Source organism: Mytilus californianus, unplaced genomic scaffold (assembly GCF_021869535.1).
Source record: "Mytilus californianus isolate M0D057914Y unplaced genomic scaffold, xbMytCali1.0.p SCAF_11, whole genome shotgun sequence".
NCBI classification, from domain to species: Eukaryota; Metazoa; Mollusca; class Bivalvia; order Mytilida; family Mytilidae; genus Mytilus; species Mytilus californianus.
This window is the reverse complement of record NW_026262593.1, coordinates 43,895,091-43,903,735: the sequence shown is the minus strand read 5'-3', so window position 1 is coordinate 43,903,735 and position 8,645 is coordinate 43,895,091.

The following is an 8,645-nucleotide window of genomic DNA, read 5'->3' as shown; positions in this document are numbered from 1 at the left end:
GCCAACTGAACTATTGAATAGATAGCGAGTATACATAACTCTGCTTTTTAGTAGGGTGGCACTTTGCACGTTAAAGAATCATTGCAATAACTCTCCGAGGGGTGGCCTGTTGCTAGAAAAAAATGCTGACCCTATCAAAAATACTCTTTCCCAGTGACAGTCCAAATTCCTGTCCTTCCTTATCTCGGACAACCCGCCATAATTTGTTTTCGTCCTAAATGTGCATGAAACAATTGCCACTGGAATAGCCAATTAATCAATCTGTACAGTCAGCGTTTAATCATGAAATAGCAATGAATTTAAAAACAACTAAGCCAACGATAAGGAATGGAAGAAAGACTCTTTCTCTCTCTCTCTAACCAAAGCTAACACGTTTTCGTAGAATATTACATGTATATTGCAGGAAAATCTCCGAATTAGATGAACTTCAAACTGTCTGACGGAATATCAAATCAAAGTGTGCTCTTTCAAGACGCAATGTTGAAACTGTTTTGTTTGTATATACATTGCATCCCATAAAACTGTTGGGATACATGCATATGATACCGCCCGCAAAAGTGTTTACCCCCCCCCCCCCCCCCCCCCCCTAATATTCTGTATGTGCTTGTCGGGAGCCTCTTATTCAGTTATTGTCGTTTGATGCTTGTTTTTTGTTTATTGTTGTGTACATAAATCAGGCTGTTAGTTTTCTCGATTGAATTGTTTTACATTTTTCATTTCGGGGCACTTTATAGCTTGCTATGTGGTATGGATTTTGCTCATGGTTGAAGGCCGCACGTTCGCCATTAGTTGCAAACCTTCTACGTCTACCTTTGGTTTCTGGTGGAGAGTTGTCTCATATGCAATCATACCACACCATATGTTTAGATTAAGGATGTTTGCTCCTCTTTTGTTTTTGAATTTTTGTCAGATTTTCGGAATCATCTGGTTTTATCCATGTAGTGCCATAAAAAATCTTATAAAATCCTTGTTATTTTTTCATAGTTTTTGAAAGAATAAAGGTGCCAATGTTAAATTTATGAAAAATCTAGAGAGAATCATTTCCCGCCAATTTTTCAATGGCTAATATCTGGAAAACAAGGCACGGACCCTTCATTTTTTTCTGTTTTTTTAGTTCCGTTATTTATATACTATCAATTTACAACAATCTTTTAAAAAGCTTGTTATTTTGAAACAGAGTAGCGAGATTTATGGTGCTGATCGATCGAGGGCCAAATGACAGTTAAAAGACTAGACGGGTTTTCTACAAAAGTATATGGACCGAAGTAGGAGCAAAGTTAATATTTATTCCACTTCATATTTTCATCTGTATTTTACAGTAAGCTTAATACTTTGTCTTGAAAACATGTATAATTAAAAGTAAAAGCACGCGTATTTCTTTAGTTTCGCCGTCTATCCTAAGGATGTAAGCCTTTCATTTAGTGAAACATTTAAAATTACAAAAAAGAGAAAGTAAGAAGTTTATTTCAACCTTATTTAATCAAAATATAGACCTGATTTAACTGTGTTCATAAGACGAATAAGAGAGAACAGATAGATCTGACTCACTGAATTTTAAATTCAGATTGGCTTAACGCCGGCGCTTATTTTGCAACTTTTTCCCACAAATTGATTCCTGTGTACTTAAATTTCTATTTAGAAAATAACAACCGAATGAAAGAGAAAATGAAGCTATCTAGGAAATCCAGTGGCCTAGCTTGATTTGACTTCCGTCCCAAATGCAAAACAGGTTTTGACAAAAATATAGGACGAGCTTGGTTAACTCTGTGATATTAAGGTAATTGTATATCGACTTGTGTGACCATGAATACATACCCAAATATTTAACATCACAGGTGAAACAATAATGAAGGTTGAAGGTAACAGCAATAATGGGCCAAGGTCACAACATACATCAGATACAATTGCTATTCCCGAACTTAGATTCTGATGTTTGGAAATTATTGTTGCATGAACCAGGTTGACGAGAAGTTGAAAATTAGACACACAACAGCAGAATTGTAAGCTAGAAATTAATAAATTTACTAAATCATATGGACAAACAGACGAAAAGTCACATACGTATAGATCATAGATCAGAACTATTGTCTATTGTCCTTATTGTATTTTTTTTTTTTTGTGCTTCATGCCAATCTGACGAGTCAAGCCATTCCCAACTTATTTTTACAGTTTGTTCTTATGTTGTGCTAATACATATTAATTGTCTCAAGTTAGGTGAAGCTAGGAACATGTCAGTTTAACCCCGCGGAATTCTTTTAATATGTCTTCTTGTCCCAAGTCATGAGTCTGTATAATTCGGTGGTTTCCGTTGGCTGCTGTCTGTCGTATTTGTCATAAATCAGACCGTTAATTTGTTGTTTTGTTTGAATTGTTTCCCATTTTGTCATATGTCGGGACCTTTTATAGCTGAGTATACGGTATGTGTTTTGATCATTGATGACCCGTATAGTATGGTGGCCGTATTTCCCGTTTTCGCGTTTTCTCCTCTCACTTTCACGCGAAATCGCGAAATCGGGAAATCGGGAAATCGGGAAATCGAGAAATCGAGAAATCGAGAAATCGGGAAGTCGAGAAATCGAGAAAGCGAAAACGAGAAAACGCGAAGGCGAAAACGCGAAAACGGGAAATAGATTTCTCGATTTTCCGATTTCTCGATTTCGCTTTCTCGATTTCCCGATTTCTCGATTTCTCGATTTCTCGATTTCTCGATTTCTTGAATTCGCATTTGCAAAGTGAAAGGAGAAAACGCGAAAAGGCGAAATGGCCGCATCCGGCCACCATAGTATATATATAGTTGCTTACATGCATATTGTTTGAACTCTTGTGGGTAGTTGTATCATTGGCAGTCATACCTCATCTCCTTTTTTATTCAGGACAAAAAGTCACAAAATTAATATTACAAAATGTCGAAATATCAATAGAACAAAACGTCACTAAATTGGTTGGAAAAAACAGTAACAGGACAAAAAGTCAAAATTAATCAGTTCACAATCATCTCGAAATATTCATGGGCATTTTTTAAAAATAGTTTCGTTTTATCAGATGAATTCATTTTACGGTTTATAATATATGTCTTGGCACTAAAGCCAGGCATTTAAAAACCACTTTGACAGCTTGTTTTCTTAAAAATAGTTGGATCATTATTATTTTTGTTTTTACAATATTGTTTGTTGATAAATTGTTTACACTTAAATATGTAATATAGTTTAAAAAAAACCCCACAAAAATGCATAAACTGAATTTGACTTTTGTCCATCATTTTTTGTCCTCTAACTCTGTTTCTATATGAATTTCGTTCATATGAAAGTTTATGTCCCAAGTGAAAAGACCGATAGTGCAAATCCTCGTTGACCAGCGGTTGCCTTTAGTTATAATTCTAATGCAGAATTTGCAAAGACTCGGGCGATTTAAATTTAAAACTTGATATTCGGATCTCATTATTATAGAAAATAATCGAACCATTATTTTAAAGATTCTCACCTGAAGAGCAAAGAACAGCGTAGACTGCAGAGCTGGTCGGTCGCTCACTTTATACAACAATTTAGCTGATTGGTTTTCTATCACAACGGAGTTAGATTCAGAGTCTTTCTTTTCTCTCAGATCGGAATGAAGAAGACAGGACTCCTCTTTGTTTGATAAATCACCTCTATTTATTGTCATTTGGATGTCCTCATTATTTAACTCCTCTGCCATGTCTGTATTGTGGTTTGATGCAGTTTCTTCACTGTCCGTTAGTATTCTATTATCTATTTTGTGGACACCATCGTTTAAAAGGTCATCCCCTGATGCCATTTTGACAATGGTGTGTCAAATACTTACCTTATGTAAGATAACATAGTTATATTAACTATTATTTGAACTTCTTTTGCATCTATGTTTTTCTAACTGCAATGTAGGTGTGATGATAAATATTTTTTCTGCATTATGAAAAGGATCAGGCTTCGCCAGTTTAATATTCATGTAATCATGTTTTGTTTTACACCTGTCATTTCGGGGCATGATATAGCTGACTATGCGGTATGGGTTTTCCTCATTGTTGAAGGCCGTACGATGACCTAAAGTTGTTAACTTTTAAATCATTTGGTCTCCGGTGAAGAGTTGTCTCATTGGCAATCATAGCACATTTTCTTATTTATATCATTATACTTTAAACCCATTGTTGAGGCAATTTTTTTCTTGTATGTTAGCTGTTACAAAGTAAATTAAGAGCGGATAACCAAATATCATTTAAAGTCATATACATTTAGAAAGGTCTTTATATTTAGGTAGTTTGATGTTAAAATGGCACAAAGAAATGTTTACACATGTACATAAAAGAACTTGTGTGTATGCATTCAAACTGATTGTTTCCGGACAAAATCTTTTGAGCTATAAACATGTTTTTCTCCAAATGTTATTTTTTTTTCGAAATGAAGAAAATAATTTTATTTCATCTTACTGTTACGACCGTTTTTACAACAACAAAACAACAGAATACTTGTTGATGGATTAAAACAAGATTAAATTAAGCCTTATAAGGGGATAGATGTTTTGGCAAAATATGACAAAAAAATGTCATTTTTGTTTATACCGTCATACCAAACGGATTCAAAAGTGAATTTGGTGTTTCTGTATTTGTTAAACTAAGAGATTGTAATATTTCTCCAGTGATATCTGAAATGGCTTCTTTATAGCGAATCCCTTGCAAACAAATTTATTTCAAGTCTAATGTTAAAGTTTTATTGTTTCAGTAAACAGCTTTAGATATTATTATTATATTCAATATTTATAAGTTATCATTGTGTCCGTGTGTCCGGCTACAAAATGCATGCCAACTATTTTTTGCACCGGAACCTTGCCACTAATGAACATTTTAACTGTAGTCATGTGTAGTTCAAGTAACATAACTTCAGCGCGTTGAAAGCGGTCACTACAAAGTAGATGTAAAAGTAGATTTATATATGATCTCAAATGATAGGTATAAATGTTTACTACAATTAGCAAACTTGAACAGAAATGTAGAAACCTTAAAATATATTTACAAAAATATTCATTTGTCATGTGTTATCATGGTAAGATATTATTAGCAATAGAGAGAGACCTTTGGTTTAATTAATCTTGAATGAATATATAAAAGATTGACATTAAAGGGCCCGGAAAGGATGTGTGTGTGTGTGTAGAGGAGGGGGGGGGGGGGGTTCTCATGATTCTTTATATTTACATCTTGAAATTGTTCTGTGAATATACACTTTTTAAAATATTACAGTACTGTATCAAGGAAGTATATTCATTATTAATCCTTGGTGATACAGAGTCTCTGGTGATACAGAGCTCTTTGTTGATACACAGAGTCTCTGGTGATGCCTACTTTTTTTCTTGAAATATTTAATAAACGATCTTCTAGAGATCTAACTTTATTCAAGAATTCTATTATCTATAATTTTATAATTTTTTTCAGTTCAGTTTCAATAATTGTGTATTTCCCCTGGGATCAGAGTTCACCGGCACTTTGGTGCAGGATTTTTTTGTTTGTTTGTTTTTGTTTTTGTTTTTGTTTTTTTGGCTCTTGCTACGATTACCTGCAAAAATTAACGATAAGAAATAATTATTGTTACTTCCAAGACTGATTGCCGAAATGTATTTCCGGACAGGGACCGGATTTCATACGGAAATTGCAGGTAACAATAATATTGGTTTTTTTTTTACCTGCATATTTTGTTACCCGCAAAATATCACTTAACATTTTCAAATTATGTCTGTTTTGTGGGCATAATCATGGTTTAGTCCCAGGTGGGACTAAACCATGATTATATATAGGATTCATTCTTTAAAAACTGTATATATATAATCATGGTTTAATCCCACCCATACGAAAAAATACGTCATTTAACATAGAAGGTGGGACTAAACCATGATTATATATATATACACACATTTTTTTAGGATTTTTTTAGGGGAAAAATTATAAAAATTGCATTTTATTATTGTATGACCTTGACCTTTAACCTCTATATAGGTCATGCTTCAGTTTTTGTGAATAAAATCATGAATGTGACACTCTGAACTGGATGACCTTGACCTTTTACCTTAAACAAGGTCAATGTCAGGTCAGAAGTGTGACCTATATAGAAATTTTAGGGGTATTTAATATAAAATATTACATTATTAGTTACATGACCTTGACTTTCAAGCTCAATATAGGTCAATGTCAGGTCAGATGTTACCTATATAGAATTTTTGGGGAACTTGATATAAAATTTTACATTCTGAATTGTTTATTCCAACATCATACTTAACATTCGGTGGGACTACAATGTATAGTAGGATACTATAGATCATGGTTTATTACCACATACTTAACATTCGATGGACTATAGTAGGATACTATAGATCATGGTTTATTCCCACATATATATCATTCGGTGGGACATATATTACATAAAATGGGACGATAGCAGGATAAATTGATCATAGTTTTTTCTCATGTATTGTTTATAAAGTGGGACAAATGCGAGGACGGAATAAAGCATATGCACTTTATGCTTATCTTATTTAATGTGAACAAAGAATCAAAAGAAAAGATGGATAAAAACACATGCATATAAAATTGTGCTCTCACTAGCATTTTGGTTTTATTGAAAAAGGGTGCAGATTTACTATTATGCATAACATAGTTAAGACTACATAGAGAGAAACAAAATGATCCGAGTAAAGGAAAATTATATACTTGTCATGCGCTTTATTCCGTCCTCGCATCCGGTAAACATAACAGTCAGTGGGACTATAGTAGGATACTATAAATCATGGTTTATTCCCACATACATAACAGTCAGTGGGACTATAGTAGGATACTATAAATCATGGTTTATTCCCACATACATAACATTCGGTGGGACTATAGTAGGATACTATAAATCATGGTTTATTCCCACATACATAACAGTCAGTGGGACTATAGTAGGAAACTATAAATCATGGTTTATTCCCACATACATAACATTCTGTGGGACTATAGTAGGATACTATAAATCATGGTTTATTCCCACATACATAACATTCGGTGGGACTATAGTATGATACTATAGATCATGGTTTATTCCCACATACTTAACATTCGATGGGACTATAGTAAGATACTATAGATCATGGTTTATTCCCACATACATAACAGTCAGTGGGACTATAGTTTGATACTATAAATCATGGTTTAGTAGGATATTATAGATCATGGTTTATTTCCACATACATAACATTCGGTGGGACGATAGTAAGATACTATAGATCATGGTTTATTCCCACATATATAACACAGTTAAGACTACAGAGAGAGAAAAAAAGAATTGATCCGAGTAAAGGAAAATTGTATTCTAGTCATGCGCTTTATTTCGTCCTCGCATCCGGTATACATAACATTCAGTGGGACTATAGTAGGATGCTATAGATCATAGTTTAGTAGGATATTATAGATCATGGTTTATTTCCACATATATAACATTCGGTGGGACTATAGTAGGATACTATAAATCATGGTTTAATAAAAAAATATTCCCACATATATAACATTCGGTGGGACTATAGTAAGATACTATAGATCATGGTTTATTCCCACGCACATAACATTCGGTGGGACTATAGTAGGATATTATAGATCATGGTTTATTCCCACACACATAACATTCGGTGGGACTATAGTAGGATACTATAGATCATGGTTTATTCCCACATATATATAACATTAGGTGGGACTATAGTAAGAAACGATAGACCATGGTTTATTTCCACATATAACATTCTGTGGGACTATAGTAGGATACTATTAGTCATGGTTTATTCCTACATATAACATTTGGTAGGACTATATAGTAAGATGCTATAGATCATGGTTTATTAAACACATATATAACGTAAAGAGAAAATAAATGTGCATTAATATAATCATGGTTTAGTCCCACCCCTATGTGAAAATAATTCAATTTTCAGAGAAGTTGGGACTAAACCTTGATTATATATGTACAGTTTTTAAAGAATAAATCCTATATATTATCATGGTTTAGTCCCATCTTCTATGTTAAATGAAGTATTTTTCCGTATGGGTGGGATTAAACCATGCTTATTTATATATACAGTTTTTAAAGAATGAATCCTATATATAATCATGGTTTAGTCCCACCTTCCATGTTAAATGAAGTATTTTTTCGTATGGGTGGGATATATTTTTTCCTTTTTTTAAATCATTTTCTATTTTATCATGGTTTATTTATTATAAAACATGGTATTTTAATATTTTATTGATATTTTTATCATTTTATTAAACGGACATGAAAAACAGTATTTTTTTCGTTGCTGTAAAAAAAAATTCCCACGTGGGACTAAACCATGATTATGCCGTTTTGTGTGTAGCAAATTATGTCTGTTTTGTGTGTAGCATCAGGATACTTTATACTCTTCGTGTCTTTGGCCCGTATACGGCGTTGTTTTACATATGAATAGAAAATTATTTGTTAATCATAGCAATGATAAATTGAAAGCACATTTATACATATTCATAATTATTTTAGCTTATTTTTGTAACGCTTCCTGCACATTCAGTGTGTATGTAACCTTTGGTAGCATTTTGAAGCAAACGCATTTAAGGTGATACCACTTCAGACACCTGTCGCAAACTA